Consider the following 21,603-nt stretch of genomic DNA (forward strand, 5'->3'; position numbering starts at 1 on the left):
TCACTGTTACATGCATTTGAATGGGAAACTCGCCTGAAACAAAGTATAGGTTTTCATTATGTGAATAATTTTAAAATCTTAGCTCAAACGGCTGCAAAACCTGTTTGCCCAGCACGGGGATATTGAGTTCTATAAGATAAAGCCATAAACATGTTTGTCTGAGTCTTCTATCAAAAGTTACAGCGATTTATATGAAGTTGTACGAAAATGCTTTCTTTCGCCAAGACAGTGTGTTTCTCACTGTTACATGCATTTGAATGGGAAACTCGCCCGAGACAAAGTATAGGTTTTCATTATGTGAATAATTTTAAAATCTTAGCTCAAACGGCTGCAAAACCTGTTTGCCCAGCACGGGGATATTGAGTTCTATAAGATAAAGCCATAAACATGTGTTTCTGAGTCTTCTATCAAAAGTTACAGCGATTTATATGAAGTTGTTCAAAAGCGCTTTATTTCGCCAAGACAGTGTGTTTCTCACTGTTACATGCATTTGAATGGGAAACTCGCCTGAAACAAAGTATAGGTTTTCATTATGTGAATAATTTTAAAATCTTAGCTCAAACGGCTGCAAAACCTGTTTGCCCAGCACGGGGATATTGAGTTCTATAAGATAAAGCCATAAACATGTGTTTCTGAGTCTTCTATCAAAAGTTACAGCGATTTATATGAAGTTGTTCAAAAGCGCTTTATTTCGCCAAGACAGTGTGTTTCTCACTGTTACATGCATTTGAATGGGAAACTCGCCTGAAACAAAGTATAGGTTTTCATTATGTGAATAATTTTAAAATCTTAGCTCAAACGGCTGCAAAACCTGTTTGCCCAGCACGGGGATATTGAGTTCTATAAGATAAAGCCATAAACATGTTTGTCTGAGTCTTCTATCAAAAGTTACAGCGATTTATATGAAGTTGTACGAAAACGCTTTATTTCGCCAAGACAATGCGTTTCTCACTGTTACATGCATTTGAATGGGAAACTCGCCCGAGACAAAGTATAGGTTTTCATTATGTGAATAATTTTAAAATCTTAGCTCAAACGGCTGCAAAACCTGTTTGCCCAGCACGGGGATATTGAGTTCTATAAGATAAAGCCATAAACATGTTTGTCTGAGTCTTCTATCAAAAGTGACAGCGATTTATATGAAGTTGTACGAAAACGCTTTATTTCGCCAAGACAATGCGTTTCTCACTGTTACATGCATTTGAATGGGAAACTCGCCTGAAACAAAGTATAGGTTTTCATTATGTGAATAATTTTAAAATCTTAGCTCAAACGGCTGCAAAACCTGTTTGCCCAGCACGGGGATATTGAGTTCTATAAGATAAAGCCATAAACATGTGTTTCTGAGTCTTCTATCAAAAGTTACAGCGATTTATATGAAGTTGTACGAAAACGCTTTATTTCGCCAAGACAGTGTGTTTCTCACTGTTACATGCATTTGAATGGGAAACTCGCCTGAAACAAAGTATAGGTTTTCATTATGTGAATAATTTTAAAATCTTAGCTCAAACGGCTGCAAAACCTGTTTGCCCAGCACGGGGATATTGAGTTCTATAAGATAAAGCCATAAACATGTTTGTCTGAGTCTTCTATCAAAAGTTACAGCGATTTATATGAAGTTGTACGAAAATGCTTTCTTTCGCCAAGACAGTGTGTTTCTCACTGTTACATGCATTTGAATGGGAAACTCGCCCGAGACAAAGTATAGGTTTTCATTATGTGAATAATTTTAAAATCTTAGCTCAAACGGCTGCAAAACCTGTTTGCCCAGCACGGGGATATTGAGTTCTATAAGATAAAGCCATAAACATGTTTGTCTGAGTGTTCTATCAAAAGTGACAGCGATTTATATGAAGTTGTACGAAAACGCTTTATTTTGCCAAGACAGTGTGTTTCTCACTGTTACATGCATTTGAATGGGAAACTCGCCCGAGACAAAGTATAGGTTTTCATTATGTGAATAATTTTAAAATCTTAGCTCAAACGGCTGCAAAACCTGTTTGCCCAGCACGGGGATATTGAGTTCTATAAGATAAAGCCATAAACATGTGTTTCTGAGTCTTCTATCAAAAGTTACAGCGATTTATATGAAGTTGTACGAATACGCTTTATTTCGCCAAGACAGTGTGTTTCTCACTGTTACATGCATTTGAATGGGAAACTCGCCCGAGACAAAGTATAGGTTTTCATTATGTGAATAATTTTAAAATCTTAGCTCAAACGGCTGCAAAACCTGTTTGCCCAGCACGGGGATATTGAGTTCTATAAGATAAAGCCATAAACATGTGTTTCTGAGTCTTCTATCAAAAGTTACAGCGATTTATATGAAGTTGTACGAAAACGCTTTATTTCGCCAAGACAGTGTGTTTCTCACTGTTACATGCATTTGAATGGGAAACTCGCCCGAGACAAAGTATAGGTTTTCATTATGTGAATAATTTTAAAATCTTAGCTCAAACGGCTGCAAAACCTGTTTGCCCAGCACGGGGATATTGAGTTCTATAAGATAAAGCCATAAACATGTTTGTCTGAGTCTTCTATCAAAAGTTACAGCGATTTATATGAAGTTGTACGAAAACGCTTTATTTCGCCAAGACAATGCGTTTCTCACTGTTACATGCATTTGAATGGGAAACTCGCCCGAGACAAAGTATAGGTTTTCATTATGTGAATAATTTTAAAATCTTAGCTCAAACGGCTGCAAAACCTGTTTGCCCAGCACGGGGATATTGAGTTCTATAAGATAAAGCCATAAACATGTGTTTCTGAGTCTTCTATCAAAAGTTACAGCGATTTATATGAAGTTGTACGAAAACGCTTTATTTCGCCAAGACAGTGTGTTTCTCACTGTTACATGCATTTGAATGGGAAACTCGCCTGAAACAAAGTATAGGTTTTCATTATGTGAATAATTTTAAAATCTTAGCTCAAACGGCTGCAAAACCTGTTTGCCCAGCACGGGGATATTGAGTTCTATAAGATAAAGCCATAAACATGTTTGTCTGAGTCTTCTATCAAAAGTTACAGCGATTTATATGAAGTTGTACGAAAATGCTTTCTTTCGCCAAGACAGTGTGTTTCTCACTGTTACATGCATTTGAATGGGAAACTCGCCCGAGACAAAGTATAGGTTTTCATTATGTGAATAATTTTAAAATCTTAGCTCAAACGGCTGCAAAACCTGTTTGCCCAGCACGGGGATATTGAGTTCTATAAGATAAAGCCATAAACATGTTTGTCTGAGTGTTCTATCAAAAGTGACAGCGATTTATATGAAGTTGTACGAAAACGCTTTATTTTGCCAAGACAGTGTGTTTCTCACTGTTACATGCATTTGAATGGGAAACTCGCCCGAGACAAAGTATAGGTTTTCATTATGTGAATAATTTTAAAATCTTAGCTCAAACGGCTGCAAAACCTGTTTGCCCAGCACGGGGATATTGAGTTCTATAAGATAAAGCCATAAACATGTGTTTCTGAGTCTTCTATCAAAAGTTACAGCGATTTATATGAAGTTGTACGAAAACGCTTTATTTCGCCAAGACAATGCGTTTCTCACTGTTACATGCATTTGAATGGGAAACTCGCCCGAGACAAAGTATAGGTTTTCATTATGTGAATAATTTTAAAATCTTAGCTCAAACGGCTGCAAAACCTGTTTGCCCAGCACGGGGATATTGAGTTCTATAAGATAAAGCCATAAACATGTGTTTCTGAGTCTTCTATCAAAAGTTACAGCGATTTATATGAAGTTGTACGAAAACGCTTTATTTCGCCAAACAGTGTGTTTCTCACTGTTACATGCATTTGAATGGGAAACTCGCCTGAAACAAAGTATAGGTTTTTATTATGTGAATAATTTTAAAATCTTAGCTCAAACGGCTGCAAAACCTGTTTGCCCAGCACGGGGATATTGAGTTCTATAAGATAAAGCCATAAACATGTGTTTCTGAGTCTTCTATCAAAAGTTACAGCGATTTATATGAAGTTGTACGAAAACGCTTTATTTCGCCAAGACAGTGTGTTTCTCACTGTTACATGCATTTGAATGGGAAACTCGCCCGAGACAAAGTATAGGTTTTCATTATGTGAATAATTTTAAAATCTTAGCTCAAACGGCTGCAAAACCTGTTTGCCCAGCACGGGGATATTGAGTTCTATAAGATAAAGCCATAAACATGTGTTTCTGAGTCTTCTATCAAAGGTTACAGCGATTTATATGAAGTTGTTCAAAAGCGCTTTATTTCGCCAAGACAATTCGTTTCTCACTGTTACATGCATTTGAATGGGAAACTCGCCTGAAACAAAGTATAGGTTTTCATTATGTGAATAATTTTAAAATCTTAGCTCAAACGGCTGCAAAACCTGTTTGCCCAGCACGGGGATATTGAGTTCTATAAGATAAAGCCATAAACATGTTTGTCTGAGTCTTCTATCAAAAGTTACAGCGATTTATATGAAGTTGTACGAAAATGCTTTCTTTCGCCAATACAGTGTGTTTCTCACTGTTACATGCATTTGAATGGGAAACTCGCCCGAGACAAAGTATAGGTTTTCATTATGTGAATAATTTTAAAATCTTAGCTCAAACGGCTGCAAAACCTGTTTGCCCAGCACGGGGATATTGAGTTCTATAAGATAAAGCCATAAACATGTGTTTCTGAGTCTTCTATCAAAAGTTACAGCGATTTATATGAAGTTGTTCAAAAGCGCTTTATTTCGCCAAGACAGTGTGTTTCTCACTGTTACATGCATTTGAATGGGAAACTCGCCTGAAACAAAGTATAGGTTTTCATTATGTGAATAATTTTAAAATCTTAGCTCAAACGGCTGCAAAACCTGTTTGCCCAGCACGGGGATATTGAGTTCTATAAGATAAAGCCATAAACATGTTTGTCTGAGTCTTCTATCAAAAGTTACAGCGATTTATATGAAGTTGTACGAAAACGCTTTATTTCGCCAAGACAATGCGTTTCTCACTGTTGCATGCATTTGAATGGGAAACTCGCCCGAGACAAAGTATAGGTTTTCATTATGTGAATAATTTTAAAATCTTAGCTCAAACGGCTGCAAAACCTGTTTGCCCAGCACGGGGATATTGAGTTCTATAAGATAAAGCCATAAACATGTGTTTCTGAGTCTTCTATCAAAAGTTACAGCGATTTATATGAAGTTGTTCAAAAGCGCTTTATTTCGCCAAGACAATGCGTTTCTCACTGTTACATGCATTTGAATGGGAAACTCGCCTGAAACAAAGTATAGGTTTTCATTATGTGAATAATTTTAAAATCTTAGCTCAAACGGCTGCAAAACCTGTTTGCCCAGCACGGGGATATTGAGTTCTATAAGATAAAGCCATAAACATGTTTGTCTGAGTCTTCTATCAAAAGTTACAGCGATTTATATGAAGTTGTACGAAAACGCTTTCTTTCGCCAAGACAGTGTGTTTCTCACTGTTACATGCATTTGAATGGGAAACTCGCCCGAGACAAAGTATAGGTTTTCATTATGTGAATAATTTTAAAATCTTAGCTCAAACGGCTGCAAAACCTGTTTGCCCAGCACGGGGATATTGAGTTCTATAAGATAAAGCCATAAACATGTGTTTCTGAGTCTTCTATCAAAAGTTACAGCGATTTATATGAAGTTGTACGAAAATGCTTTCTTTCGCCAAGACAGTGTGTTTCTCACTGTTACATGCATTTGAATGGGAAACTCGCCCGAGACAAAGTATAGGTTTTCATTATGTGAATAATTTTAAAATCTTAGCTCAAACGGCTGCAAAACCTGTTTGCCCAGCACGGGGATATTGAGTTCTATAAGATAAAGCCATAAACATGTTTGTCTGAGTGTTCTATCAAAAGTGACAGCGATTTATATGAAGTTGTACGAAAACGCTTTATTTTGCCAAGACAGTGTGTTTCTCACTGTTACATGCATTTGAATGGGAAACTCGCCCGAGACAAAGTATAGGTTTTCATTATGTGAATAATTTTAAAATCTTAGCTCAAACGGCTGCAAAACCTGTTTGCCCAGCACGGGGATATTGAGTTCTATAAGATAAAGCCATAAACATGTGTTTCTGAGTCTTCTATCAAAAGTTACAGCGATTTATATGAAGTTGTACGAAAACGCTTTATTTCGCCAAGACAATGCGTTTCTCACTGTTACATGCATTTGAATGGGAAACTCGCCCGAGACAAAGTATAGGTTTTCATTATGTGAATAATTTTAAAATCTTAGCTCAAACGGCTGCAAAACCTGTTTGCCCAGCACGGGGATATTGAGTTCTATAAGATAAAGCCATAAACATGTGTTTCTGAGTCTTCTATCAAAAGTTACAGCGATTTATATGAAGTTGTACGAAAACGCTTTATTTCGCCAAACAGTGTGTTTCTCACTGTTACATGCATTTGAATGGGAAACTCGCCTGAAACAAAGTATAGGTTTTTATTATGTGAATAATTTTAAAATCTTAGCTCAAACGGCTGCAAAACCTGTTTGCCCAGCACGGGGATATTGAGTTCTATAAGATAAAGCCATAAACATGTGTTTCTGAGTCTTCTATCAAAAGTTACAGCGATTTATATGAAGTTGTACGAAAACGCTTTATTTCGCCAAGACAGTGTGTTTCTCACTGTTACATGCATTTGAATGGGAAACTCGCCCGAGACAAAGTATAGGTTTTCATTATGTGAATAATTTTAAAATCTTAGCTCAAACGGCTGCAAAACCTGTTTGCCCAGCACGGGGATATTGAGTTCTATAAGATAAAGCCATAAACATGTGTTTCTGAGTCTTCTATCAAAGGTTACAGCGATTTATATGAAGTTGTTCAAAAGCGCTTTATTTCGCCAAGACAATTCGTTTCTCACTGTTACATGCATTTGAATGGGAAACTCGCCTGAAACAAAGTATAGGTTTTCATTATGTGAATAATTTTAAAATCTTAGCTCAAACGGCTGCAAAACCTGTTTGCCCAGCACGGGGATATTGAGTTCTATAAGATAAAGCCATAAACATGTTTGTCTGAGTCTTCTATCAAAAGTTACAGCGATTTATATGAAGTTGTACGAAAATGCTTTCTTTCGCCAATACAGTGTGTTTCTCACTGTTACATGCATTTGAATGGGAAACTCGCCCGAGACAAAGTATAGGTTTTCATTATGTGAATAATTTTAAAATCTTAGCTCAAACGGCTGCAAAACCTGTTTGCCCAGCACGGGGATATTGAGTTCTATAAGATAAAGCCATAAACATGTGTTTCTGAGTCTTCTATCAAAAGTTACAGCGATTTATATGAAGTTGTTCAAAAGCGCTTTATTTCGCCAAGACAATGCGTTTCTCACTGTTACATGCATTTGAATGGGAAACTCGCCTGAAACAAAGTATAGGTTTTCATTATGTGAATAATTTTAAAATCTTAGCTCAAACGGCTGCAAAACCTGTTTGCCCAGCACGGGGATATTGAGTTCTATAAGATAAAGCCATAAACATGTTTGTCTGAGTCTTCTATCAAAAGTTACAGCGATTTATATGAAGTTGTACGAAAACGCTTTCTTTCGCCAAGACAGTGTGTTTCTCACTGTTACATGCATTTGAATGGGAAACTCGCCCGAGACAAAGTATAGGTTTTCATTATGTGAATAATTTTAAAATCTTAGCTCAAACGGCTGCAAAACCTGTTTGCCCAGCACGGGGATATTGAGTTCTATAAGATAAAGCCATAAACATGTGTTTCTGAGTCTTCTATCAAAAGTTACAGCGATTTATATGAAGTTGTACGAAAACGCTTTATTTCGCCAAGACAGTGTGTTTCTCACTGTTACATGCATTTGAATGGGAAACTCGCCCGAGACAAAGTATAGGTTTTCATTATGTGAATAATTTTAAAATCTTAGCTCAAACGGCTGCAAAACCTGTTTGCCCAGCACGGGGATATTGAGTTCTATAAGATAAAGCCATAAACATGTTTGTCTGAGTCTTCTATCAAAAGTTACAGCGATTTATATGAAGTTGTTCAAAAGCGCTTTATTTCGCCAAGACAGTGTGTTTCTCACTGTTACATGCATTTGAATGGGAAACTCGCCTGAAACAAAGTATAGGTTTTCATTATGTGAATAATTTTAAAATCTTAGCTCAAACGGCTGCAAAACCTGTTTGCCCAGCACGGGGATATTGAGTTCTATAAGATAAAGCCATAAACATGTTTGTCTGAGTCTTCTATCAAAAGTTACAGCGATTTATATGAAGTTGTACGAAAACGCTTTATTTCGCCAAGACAATGCGTTTCTCACTGTTACATGCATTTGAATGGGAAACTCGCCCGAGACAAAGTATAGGTTTTCATTATGTGAATAATTTTAAAATCTTAGCTCAAACGGCTGCAAAACCTGTTTGCCCAGCACGGGGATATTGAGTTCTATAAGATAAAGCCATAAACATGTGTTTCTGAGTCTTCTATCAAAAGTTACAGCGATTTATATGAAGTTGTTCAAAAGCGCTTTATTTCGCCAAGACAATGCGTTTCTCACTGTTACATGCATTTGAATGGGAAACTCGCCTGAAACAAAGTATAGGTTTTCATTATGTGAATAATTTTAAAATCTTAGCTCAAACGGCTGCAAAACCTGTTTGCCCAGCACGGGGATATTGAGTTCTATAAGATAAAGCCATAAACATGTGTTTCTGAGTCTTCTATCAAAAGTTACAGCGATTTATATGAAGTTGTTCAAAAGCGCTTTATTTCGCCAAGACAATGCGTTTCTCACTGTTACATGCATTTGAATGGGAAACTCGCCTGAAACAAAGTATAGGTTTTCATTATGTGAATAATTTTAAAATCTTAGCTCAAACGGCTGCAAAACCTGTTTGCCCAGCACGGGGATATTGAGTTCTATAAGATAAAGCCATAAACATGTTTGTCTGAGTCTTCTATCAAAAGTTACAGCGATTTATATGAAGTTGTACGAAAACGCTTTCTTTCGCCAAGACAGTGTGTTTCTCACTGTTACATGCATTTGAATGGGAAACTCGCCCGAGACAAAGTATAGGTTTTCATTATGTGAATAATTTTAAAATCTTAGCTCAAACGGCTGCAAAACCTGTTTGCCCAGCACGGGGATATTGAGTTCTATAAGATAAAGCCATAAACATGTGTTTCTGAGTCTTCTATCAAAAGTTACAGCGATTTATATGAAGTTGTACGAAAACGCTTTATTTCGCCAAGACAGTGTGTTTCTCACTGTTACATGCATTTGAATGGGAAACTCGCCCGAGACAAAGTATAGGTTTTCATTATGTGAATAATTTTAAAATCTTAGCTCAAACGGCTGCAAAACCTGTTTGCCCAGCACGGGGATATTGAGTTCTATAAGATAAAGCCATAAACATGTTTGTCTGAGTCTTCTATCAAAAGTTACAGCGATTTATATGAAGTTGTTCAAAAGCGCTTTATTTCGCCAAGACAGTGTGTTTCTCACTGTTACATGCATTTGAATGGGAAACTCGCCTGAAACAAAGTATAGGTTTTCATTATGTGAATAATTTTAAAATCTTAGCTCAAACGGCTGCAAAACCTGTTTGCCCAGCACGGGGATATTGAGTTCTATAAGATAAAGCCATAAACATGTTTGTCTGAGTCTTCTATCAAAAGTTACAGCGATTTATATGAAGTTGTACGAAAACGCTTTATTTCGCCAAGACAATGCGTTTCTCACTGTTACATGCATTTGAATGGGAAACTCGCCCGAGACAAAGTATAGGTTTTCATTATGTGAATAATTTTAAAATCTTAGCTCAAACGGCTGCAAAACCTGTTTGCCCAGCACGGGGATATTGAGTTCTATAAGATAAAGCCATAAACATGTGTTTCTGAGTCTTCTATCAAAAGTTACAGCGATTTATATGAAGTTGTTCAAAAGCGCTTTATTTCGCCAAGACAATGCGTTTCTCACTGTTACATGCATTTGAATGGGAAACTCGCCTGAAACAAAGTATAGGTTTTCATTATGTGAATAATTTTAAAATCTTAGCTCAAACGGCTGCAAAACCTGTTTGCCCAGCACGGGGATATTGAGTTCTATAAGATAAAGCCATAAACATGTTTGTCTGAGTCTTCTATCAAAAGTTACAGCGATTTATATGAAGTTGTACGAAAACGCTTTCTTTCGCCAAGACAGTGTGTTTCTCACTGTTACATGCATTTGAATGGGAAACTCGCCCGAGACAAAGTATAGGTTTTCATTATGTGAATAATTTTAAAATCTTAGCTCAAACGGCTGCAAAACCTGTTTGCCCAGCACGGGGATATTGAGTTCTATAAGATAAAGCCATAAACATGTGTTTCTGAGTCTTCTATCAAAAGTTACAGCGATTTATATGAAGTTGTACGAAAACGCTTTATTTCGCCAAGACAGTGTGTTTCTCACTGTTACATGCATTTGAATGGGAAACTCGCCCGAGACAAAGTATAGGTTTTCATTATGTGAATAATTTTAAAATCTTAGCTCAAACGGCTGCAAAACCTGTTTGCCCAGCACGGGGATATTGAGTTCTATAAGATAAAGCCATAAACATGTGTTTCTGAGTCTTCTATCAAAAGTTACAGCGATTTATATGAAGTTGTTCAAAAGCGCTTTATTTCGCCAAGACAATGCGTTTCTCACTGTTACATGCATTTGAATGGGAAACTCGCCCGAGACAAAGTATAGGTTTTCATTATGTGAATAATTTTAAAATCTTAGCTCAAACGGCTGCAAAACCTGTTTGCCCAGCACGGGGATATTGAGTTCTATAAGATAAAGCCATAAACATGTTTGTCTGAGTGTTCTATCAAAAGTGACAGCGATTTATATGAAGTTGTACGAAAACGCTTTATTTTGCCAAGACAGTGTGTTTCTCACTGTTACATGCATTTGAATGGGAAACTCGCCCGAGACAAAGTATAGGTTTTCATTATGTGAATAATTTTAAAATCTTAGCTCAAACGGCTGCAAAACCTGTTTGCCCAGCACGGGGATATTGAGTTCTATAAGATAAAGCCATAAACATGTTTGTCTGAGTCTTCTATCAAAAGTTACAGCGATTTATATGAAGTTGTACGAAAACGCTTTATTTTGCCAAGACAGTGTGTTTCTCACTGTTACATGCATTTGAATGGGAAACTCGCCCGAGACAAAGTATAGGTTTTCATTATGTGAATAATTTTAAAATCTTAGCTCAAACGGCGGCAAAACCTGTTTGCCCAGCACGGGGATATTGAGTTCTATAAGATAAAGCCATAAACATGTTTGTCTGAGTCTTCTATCAAAAGTTACAGCGATTTATATGAAGTTGTACGAAAACGCTTTATTTCGCCAAGACAGTGTGTTTCTCACTGTTACATGCATTTGAATGGGAAACTCGCCCGAGACAAAGTATAGGTTTTCATTATGTGAATAATTTTAAAATCTTAGCTCAAACGGCTGCAAAACCTGTTTGCCCAGCACGGGGATATTGAGTTCTATAAGATAAAGCCATAAACATGTGTTTCTGAGTCTTCTATCAAAAGTTATAGCGATTTATATGAAGTTGTTCAAAAGCGCTTTATTTCGCCAAGACAATGCGTTTCTCACTGTTACATGCATTTGAATGGGAAACTCGCCTGAAACAAAGTATAGGTTTTCATTATGTGAATAATTTTAAAATCTTAGCTCAAACGGCTGCAAAACCTGTTTGCCCAGCACGGGGATATTGAGTTCTATAAGATAAAGCCATAAACATGTTTGTCTGAGTCTTCTATCAAAAGTTACAGCGATTTATATGAAGTTGTACGAAAACGCTTTCTTTCGCCAAGACAGTGTGTTTCTCACTGTTACATGCATTTGAATGGGAAACTCGCCCGAGACAAAGTATAGGTTTTCATTATGTGAATAATTTTAAAATCTTAGCTCAAACGGCTGCAAAACCTGTTTGCCCAGCACGGGGATATTGAGTTCTATAAGATAAAGCCATAAACATGTGTTTCTGAGTCTTCTATCAAAAGTTACAGCGATTTATATGAAGTTGTACGAAAACGCTTTATTTCGCCAAGACAGTGTGTTTCTCACTGTTACATGCATTTGAATGGGAAACTCGCCCGAGACAAAGTATAGGTTTTCATTATGTGAATAATTTTAAAATCTTAGCTCAAACGGCTGCAAAACCTGTTTGCCCAGCACGGGGATATTGAGTTCTATAAGATAAAGCCATAAACATGTGTTTCTGAGTCTTCTATCAAAAGTTACAGCGATTTATATGAAGTTGTTCAAAAGCGCTTTATTTCGCCAAGACAATGCGTTTCTCACTGTTACATGCATTTGAATGGGAAACTCGCCCGAGACAAAGTATAGGTTTTCATTATGTGAATAATTTTAAAATCTTAGCTCAAACGGCTGCAAAACCTGTTTGCCCAGCACGGGGATATTGAGTTCTATAAGATAAAGCCATAAACATGTTTGTCTGAGTGTTCTATCAAAAGTGACAGCGATTTATATGAAGTTGTACGAAAACGCTTTATTTTGCCAAGACAGTGTGTTTCTCACTGTTACATGCATTTGAATGGGAAACTCGCCCGAGACAAAGTATAGGTTTTCATTATGTGAATAATTTTAAAATCTTAGCTCAAACGGCTGCAAAACCTGTTTGCCCAGCACGGGGATATTGAGTTCTATAAGATAAAGCCATAAACATGTTTGTCTGAGTCTTCTATCAAAAGTTACAGCGATTTATATGAAGTTGTACGAAAACGCTTTATTTTGCCAAGACAGTGTGTTTCTCACTGTTACATGCATTTGAATGGGAAACTCGCCCGAGACAAAGTATAGGTTTTCATTATGTGAATAATTTTAAAATCTTAGCTCAAACGGCTGCAAAACCTGTTTGCCCAGCACGGGGATATTGAGTTCTATAAGATAAAGCCATAAACATGTTTGTCTGAGTCTTCTATCAAAAGTTACAGCGATTTATATGAAGTTGTACGAAAACGCTTTATTTCGCCAAGACAGTGTGTTTCTCACTGTTACATGCATTTGAATGGGAAACTCGCCCGAGACAAAGTATAGGTTTTCATTATGTGAATAATTTTAAAATCTTAGCTCAAACGGCTGCAAAACCTGTTTGCCCAGCACGGGGATATTGAGTTCTATAAGATAAAGCCATAAACATGTGTTTCTGAGTCTTCTATCAAAAGTTATAGCGATTTATATGAAGTTGTTCAAAAGCGCTTTATTTCGCCAAGACAATGCGTTTCTCACTGTTACATGCATTTGAATGGGAAACTCGCCTGAAACAAAGTATAGGTTTTCATTATGTGAATAATTTTAAAATCTTAGCTCAAACGGCTGCAAAACCTGTTTGCCCAGCACGGGGATATTGAGTTCTATAAGATAAAGCCATAAACATGTTTGTCTGAGTGTTCTATCAAAAGTTACAGCGATTTATATGAAGTTGTACGAAAATGCTTTCTTTCGCCAAGACAGTGTGTTTCTCACTGTTACATGCATTTGAATGGGAAACTCGCCCGAGACAAAGTATAGGTTTTCATTATGTGAATAATTTTAAAATCTTAGCTCAAACGGCTGCAAAACCTGTTTGCCCAGCACGGGGATATTGAGTTCTATAAGATAAAGCCATAAACATGTTTGTCTGAGTGTTCTATCAAAAGTGACAGCGATTTATATGAAGTTGTACGAAAACGCTTTATTTTGCCAAGACAGTGTGTTTCTCACTGTTACATGCATTTGAATGGGAAACTCGCCCGAGACAAAGTATAGGTTTTCATTATGTGAATAATTTTAAAATCTTAGCTCAAACGGCTGCAAAACCTGTTTGCCCAGCACGGGGATATTGAGTTCTATAAGATAAAGCCATAAACATGTTTGTCTGAGTCTTCTATCAAAAGTTACAGCGATTTATATGAAGTTGTACGAAAACGCTTTATTTCGCCAAGACAATGCGTTTCTCACTGTTACATGCATTTGAATGGGAAACTCGCCCGAGACAAAGTATAGGTTTTCATTATGTGAATAATTTTAAAATCTTAGCTCAAACGGCTGCAAAACCTGTTTGCCCAGCACGGGGATATTGAGTTCTATAAGATAAAGCCATAAACATGTTTGTCTGAGTCTTCTATCAAAAGTTACAGCGATTTATATGAAGTTGTACGAAAACGCTTTATTTCGCCAAGACAGTGTGTTTCTCACTGTTACATGCATTTGAATGGGAAACTCGCCCGAGACAAAGTATAGGTTTTCATTATGTGAATAATTTTAAAATCTTAGCTCAAACGGCTGCAAAACCTGTTTGCCCAGCACGGGGATATTGAGTTCTATAAGATAAAGCCATAAACATGTGTTTCTGAGTCTTCTATCAAAAGTTATAGCGATTTATATGAAGTTGTTCAAAAGCGCTTTATTTCGCCAAGACAATGCGTTTCTCACTGTTACATGCATTTGAATGGGAAACTCGCCTGAAACAAAGTATAGGTTTTCATTATGTGAATAATTTTAAAATCTTAGCTCAAACGGCTGCAAAACCTGTTTGCCCAGCACGGGGATATTGAGTTCTATAAGATAAAGCCATAAACATGTGTTTCTGAGTCTTCTATCAAAAGTTACAGCGATTTATATGAAGTTGTTCAAAAGCGCTTTATTTCGCCAAGACAATGCGTTTCTCACTGTTACATGCATTTGAATGGGAAACTCGCCCGAGACAAAGTATAGGTTTTCATTATGTGAATAATTTTAAAATCTTAGCTCAAACGGCTGCAAAACCTGTTTGCCCAGCACGGGGATATTGAGTTCTATAAGATAAAGCCATAAACATGTTTGTCTGAGTGTTCTATCAAAAGTGACAGCGATTTATATGAAGTTGTACGAAAACGCTTTATTTTGCCAAGACAGTGTGTTTCTCACTGTTACATGCATTTGAATGGGAAACTCGCCCGAGACAAAGTATAGGTTTTCATTATGTGAATAATTTTAAAATCTTAGCTCAAACGGCTGCAAAACCTGTTTGCCCAGCACGGGGATATTGAGTTCTATAAGATAAAGCCATAAACATGTTTGTCTGAGTCTTCTATCAAAAGTTACAGCGATTTATATGAAGTTGTACGAAAACGCTTTATTTCGCCAAGACAATGCGTTTCTCACTGTTACATGCATTTGAATGGGAAACTCGCCCGAGACAAAGTATAGGTTTTCATTATGTGAATAATTTTAAAATCTTAGCTCAAACGGCTGCAAAACCTGTTTGCCCAGCACGGGGATATTGAGTTCTATAAGATAAAGCCATAAACATGTTTGTCTGAGTCTTCTATCAAAAGTTACAGCGATTTATATGAAGTTGTACGAAAACGCTTTATTTCGCCAAGACAGTGTGTTTCTCACTGTTACATGCATTTGAATGGGAAACTCGCCCGAGACAAAGTATAGGTTTTCATTATGTGAATAATTTTAAAATCTTAGCTCAAACGGCTGCAAAACCTGTTTGCCCAGCACGGGGATATTGAGTTCTATAAGATAAAGCCATAAACATGTGTTTCTGAGTCTTCTATCAAAAGTTATAGCGATTTATATGAAGTTGTTCAAAAGCGCTTTATTTCGCCAAGACAATGCGTTTCTCACTGTTACATGCATTTGAATGGGAAACTCGCCTGAAACAAAGTATAGGTTTTCATTATGTGAATAATTTTAAAATCTTAGCTCAAACGGCTGCAAAACCTGTTTGCCCAGCACGGGGATATTGAGTTCTATAAGATAAAGCCATAAACATGTTTGTCTGAGTGTTCTATCAAAAGTGACAGCGATTTATATGAAGTTGTACGAAAACGCTTTATTTTGCCAAGACAGTGTGTTTCTCACTGTTACATGCATTTGAATGGGAAACTCGCCCGAGACAAAGTATAGGTTTTCATTATGTGAATAATTTTAAAATCTTAGCTCAAACGGCTGCAAAACCTGTTTGCCCAGCACGGGGATATTGAGTTCTATAAGATAAAGCCATAAACATGTTTGTCTGAGTCTTCTATCAAAAGTTACAGCGATTTATATGAAGTTGTACGAAAACGCTTTATTTCGCCAAGACAGTGTGTTTCTCACTGTTACATGCATTTGAATGGGAAACTCGCCCGAGACAAAGTATAGGTTTTCATTATGTGAATAATTTTAAAATCTTAGCTCAAACGGCTGCAAAACCTGTTTGCCCAGCACGGGGATATTGAGTTCTATAAGATAAAGCCATAAACATGTGTTTCTGAGTCTTCTATCAAAAGTTATAGCGATTTATATGAAGTTGTTCAAAAGCGCTTTATTTCGCCAAGACAATGCGTTTCTCACTGTTACATGCATTTGAATGGGAAACTCGCCTGAAACAAAGTATAGGTTTTCATTATGTGAATAATTTTAAAATCTTAGCTCAAACGGCTGCAAAACCTGTTTGCCCAGCACGGGGATATTGAGTTCTATAAGATAAAGCCATAAACATGTGTTTCTGAGTCTTCTATCAAAAGTTACAGCGATTTATATGAAGTTGTTCAAAAGCGCTTTATTTCGCCAAGACAATGCGTTTCTCACTGTTACATGCATTTGAATGGGAAACTCGCCCGAGACAAAGTATAGGTTTTCATTATGTGAATAATTTTAAAATCTTAGCTCAAACGGCTGCAAAACCTGTTTGCCCAGCACGGGGATATTGAGTTCTATAAGATAAAGCCATAAACATGTTTGTCTGAGTCTTCTATCAAAAGTTACAGCGATTTATATGAAGTTGTACGAAAATGCTTTCTTTCGCCAAGACAGTGTGTTTCTCACTGTTACATGCATTTGAATGGGAAACTCGCCCGAGACAAAGTATAGGTTTTCATTATGTGAATAATTTTAAAATCTTAGCTCAAACGGCTGCAAAACCTGTTTGCCCAGCACGGGGATATTGAGTTCTATAAGATAAAGCCATAAACATGTGTTTCTGAGTCTTCTATCAAAAGTTACAGCGATTTATATGAAGTTGTACGAAAACGCTTTATTTCGCCAAGACAGTGTGTTTCTCACTGTTACATGCATTTGAATGGGAAACTCGCCCGAGACAAAGTATAGGTTTTCATTATGTGAATAATTTTAAAATCTTAGCTCAAACGGCTGCAAAACCTGTTTGCCCAGCACGGGGATATTGAGTTCTATAAGATAAAGCCATAAACATGTGTTTCTGAGTCTTCTATCAAAAGTTACAGCGATTTATATGAAGTTGTACGAAAACGCTTTATTTCGCCAAGACAGTGTGTTTCTCACTGTTACATGCATTTGAATGGGAAACTCGCCTGAAACAAAGTATAGGTTTTCATTATGTGAATAATTTTAAAATCTTAGCTCAAACGGCTGCAAAACCTGTTTGCCCAGCACGGGGATATTGAGTTCTATAAGATAAAGCCATAAACATGTTTGTCTGAGTCTTCTATCAAAAGTTACAGCGATTTATATGAAGTTGTACGAAAATGCTTTCTTTCGCCAAGACAGTGTGTTTCTCACTGTTACATGCATTTGAATGGGAAACTCGCCCGAGACAAAGTATAGGTTTTCATTATGTGAATAATTTTAAAATCTTAGCTCAAACGGCTGCAAAACCTGTTTGCCCAGCACGGGGATATTGAGTTCTATAAGATAAAGCCATAAACATGTTTGTCTGAGTCTTCTATCAAAAGTTACAGCGATTTATATGAAGTTGTACGAAAACGCTTTATTTCGCCAAGACAATGCGTTTCTCACTGTTACATGCATTTGAATGGGAAACTCGCCTGAAACAAAGTATAGGTTTTCATTATGTGAATAATTTTAAAATCTTAGCTCAAACGGCTGCAAAACCTGTTTGCCCAGCACGGGGATATTGAGTTCTATAAGATAAAGCCATAAACATGTTTGTCTGAGTCTTCTATCAAAAGTTACAGCGATTTATATGAAGTTGTACGAAAATGCTTTCTTTCGCCAAGACAGTGTGTTTCTCACTGTTACATGCATTTGAATGGGAAACTCGCCCGAGACAAAGTATAGGTTTTCATTATGTGAATAATTTTAAAATCTTAGCTCAAACGGCTGCAAAACCTGTTTGCCCAGCACGGGGATATTGAGTTCTATAAGATAAAGCCATAAACATGTTTGTCTGAGTCTTCTATCAAAAGTTACAGCGATTTATATGAAGTTGTACGAAAACGCTTTATTTCGCCAAGACAATGCGTTTCTCACTGTTACATGCATTTGAATGGGAAACTCGCCCGAGACAAAGTATAGGTTTTCATTATGTGAATAATTTTAAAATCTTAGCTCAAACGGCTGCAAAACCTGTTTGCCCAGCACGGGGATATTGAGTTCTATAAGATAAAGCCATAAACATGTGTTTCTGAGTCTTCTATCAAAAGTTACAGCGATTTATATGAAGTTGTTCAAAAGCGCTTTATTTCGCCAAGACAGTGTGTTTCTCACTGTTACATGCATTTGAATGGGAAACTCGCCTGAAACAAAGTATAGGTTTTCATTATGTGAATAATTTTAAAATCTTAGCTCAAACGGCTGCAAAACCTGTTTGCCCAGCACGGGGATATTGAGTTCTATAAGATAAAGCCATAAACATGTTTGTCTGAGTCTTCTATCAAAAGTTACAGCGATTTATATGAAGTTGTACAAAAATGCTTTCTTTCGCCAAGACAATGCGTTTCTCACTGTTACATGCATCTGAATGGGAAACTCGCCTGAAACAAAGTATAGGTTTTCATTATGTGAATAATTTTAAAATCTTAGCTCAAACGGCTGCAAAACCTGTTTGCCCAGCACGGGGATATTGAGTTCTATAAGATAAAGCCATAAACATGTGTTTCTGAGTCTTCTATCAAAAGTTACAGCGATTTATATGAAGTTGTTCAAAAGCGCTTTATTTCGCCAAGACAGTGTGTTTCTCACTGTTACATGCATTTGAATGGGAAACTCGCCTGAAACAAAGTATAGGTTTTCATTATGTGAATAATTTTAAAATCTTAGCTCAAACGGCTGCAAAACCTGTTTGCCCAGCACGGGGATATTGAGTTCTATAAGATAAAGCCATAAACATGTGTTTCTGAGTCTTCTATCAAAAGTTACAGCGATTTATATGAAGTTGTACGAAAACGCTTTATTTCGCCAAGACAGTGTGTTTCTCACTGTTACATGCATTTGAATGGGAAACTCGCCTGAAACAAAGTATAGGTTTTCATTATGTGAATAATTTTAAAATCTTAGCTCAAACGGCTGCAAAACCTGTTTGCCCAGCACGGGGATATTGAGTTCTATAAGATAAAGCCATAAACATGTTTGTCTGAGTCTTCTATCAAAAGTTACAGCGATTTATATGAAGTTGTACGAAAACGCTTTATTTCGCCAAGACAATGCGTTTCTCACTGTTACATGCATTTGAATGGGAAACTCGCCCGAGACAAAGTATAGGTTTTCATTATGTGAATAATTTTAAAATCTTAGCTCAAACGGCTGCAAAACCTGTTTGCCCAGCACGGGGATATTGAGTTCTATAAGATAAAGCCATAAACATGTTTGTCTGAGTCTTCTATCAAAAGTTACAGCGATTTATATGAAGTTGTACGAAAACGCTTTATTTCGCCAAGACAATGCGTTTCTCACTGTTACATGCATTTGAATGGGAAACTCGCCCGAGACAAAGTATAGGTTTTCATTATGTGAATAATTTTAAAATCTTAGCTCAAACGGCTGCAAAACCTGTTTGCCCAGCACGGGGATATTGAGTTCTATAAGATAAAGCCATAAACATGTGTTTCTGAGTCTTCTATCAAAAGTTACAGCGATTTATATGAAGTTGTTCAAAAGCGCTTTATTTCGCCAAGACAGTGTGTTTCTCACTGTTACATGCATTTGAATGGGAAACTCGCCTGAAACAAAGTATAGGTTTTCATTATGTGAATAATTTTAAAATCTTAGCTCAAACGGCTGCAAAACCTGTTTGCCCAGCACGGGGATATTGAGTTCTATAAGATAAAGCCATAAACATGTTTGTCTGAGTCTTCTATCAAAAGTTACAGCGATTTATATGAAGTTGTACGAAAACGCTTTATTTCGCCAAGACAATGCGTTTCTCACTGTTACATGCATTTGAATGGGAAACTCGCCCGAAACAAAGTATAGGTTTTCATTATGTGAATAATTTTAAAATCTTAGCTCAAACGGCTGCAAAACCTGTTTGCCCAGCACGGGGATATTGAGTTCTATAAGATAAAGCCATAAACATGTTTGTCTGAGTCTTCTATCAAAAGTTACAGCGATTTATATGAAGTTGTACGAAAACGCTTTATTTCGCCAAGACAATGCGTTTCTCACTGTTACATGCATTTGAATGGGAAACTCGCCCGAGACAAAGTATAGGTTTTCATTATGTGAATAATTTTAAAATCTTAGCTCAAACGGCTGCAAAACCTGTTTGCCCAGCACGGGGATATTGAGTTCTATAAGATAAAGCCATAAACATGTGTTTCTGAGTCTTCTATCAAAAGTTACAGCGATTTATATGAAGTTGTTCAAAAGCGCTTTATTTCGCCAAGACAGTGTGTTTCTCACTGTTACATGCATTTGAATGGGAAACTCGCCTGAAACAAAGTATAGGTTTTCATTATGTGAATAATTTTAAAATCTTAGCTCAAACGGCTGCAAAACCTGTTTGCCCAGCACGGGGATATTGAGTTCTATAAGATAAAGCCATAAACATGTTTGTCTGAGTCTTCTATCAAAAGTTACAGCGATTTATATGAAGTTGTACGAAAACGCTTTATTTCGCCAAGACAATGCGTTTCTCACTGTTACATGCATTTGAATGGGAAACTCGCCCGAAACAAAGTATAGGTTTTCATTATGTGAATAATTTTAAAATCTTAGCTCAAACGGCTGCAAAACCTGTTTGCCCAGCACGGGGATATTGAGTTCTATAAGATAAAGCCATAAACATGTTTGTCTGAGTCTTCTATCAAAAGTTACAGCGATTTATATGAAGTTGTACAAAAATGCTTTCTTTCGCCAAGACAATGCGTTTCTCACTGTTACATGCATCTGAATGGGAAACTCGCCTGAAACAAAGTATAGGTTTTCATTATGTGAATAATTTTAAAATCTTAGCTCAAACGGCTGCAAAACCTGTTTGCCCAGCACGGGGATATTGAGTTCTATAAGATAAAGCCATAAACATGTGTTTCTGAGTCTTCTATCAAAAGTTACAGCGATTTATATGAAGTTGTACGAAAACGCTTTATTTCGCCAAGACAGTGTGTTTCTCACTGTTACATGCATTTGAATGGGAAACTCGCCTGAAACAAAGTATAGGTTTTCATTATGTGAATAATTTTAAAATCTTAGCTCAAACGGCTGCAAAACCTGTTTGCCCAGCACGGGGATATTGAGTTCTATAAGATAAAGCCATAAACATGTTTGTCTGAGTCTTCTATCAAAAGTTACAGCGATTTATATGAAGTTGTACGAAAACGCTTTCTTTCGCCAAGACAGTGTGTTTCTCACTGTTACATGCATTTGAATGGGAAACTCGCCCGAG

This window comes from Rhamphochromis longiceps, linkage group LG15 (assembly GCF_057381845.1).
Source record: "Rhamphochromis longiceps isolate RC_006_pf linkage group LG15, R_longiceps_female_GT1.1, whole genome shotgun sequence".
NCBI classification, from domain to species: Eukaryota; Metazoa; Chordata; class Actinopteri; order Cichliformes; family Cichlidae; genus Rhamphochromis; species Rhamphochromis longiceps.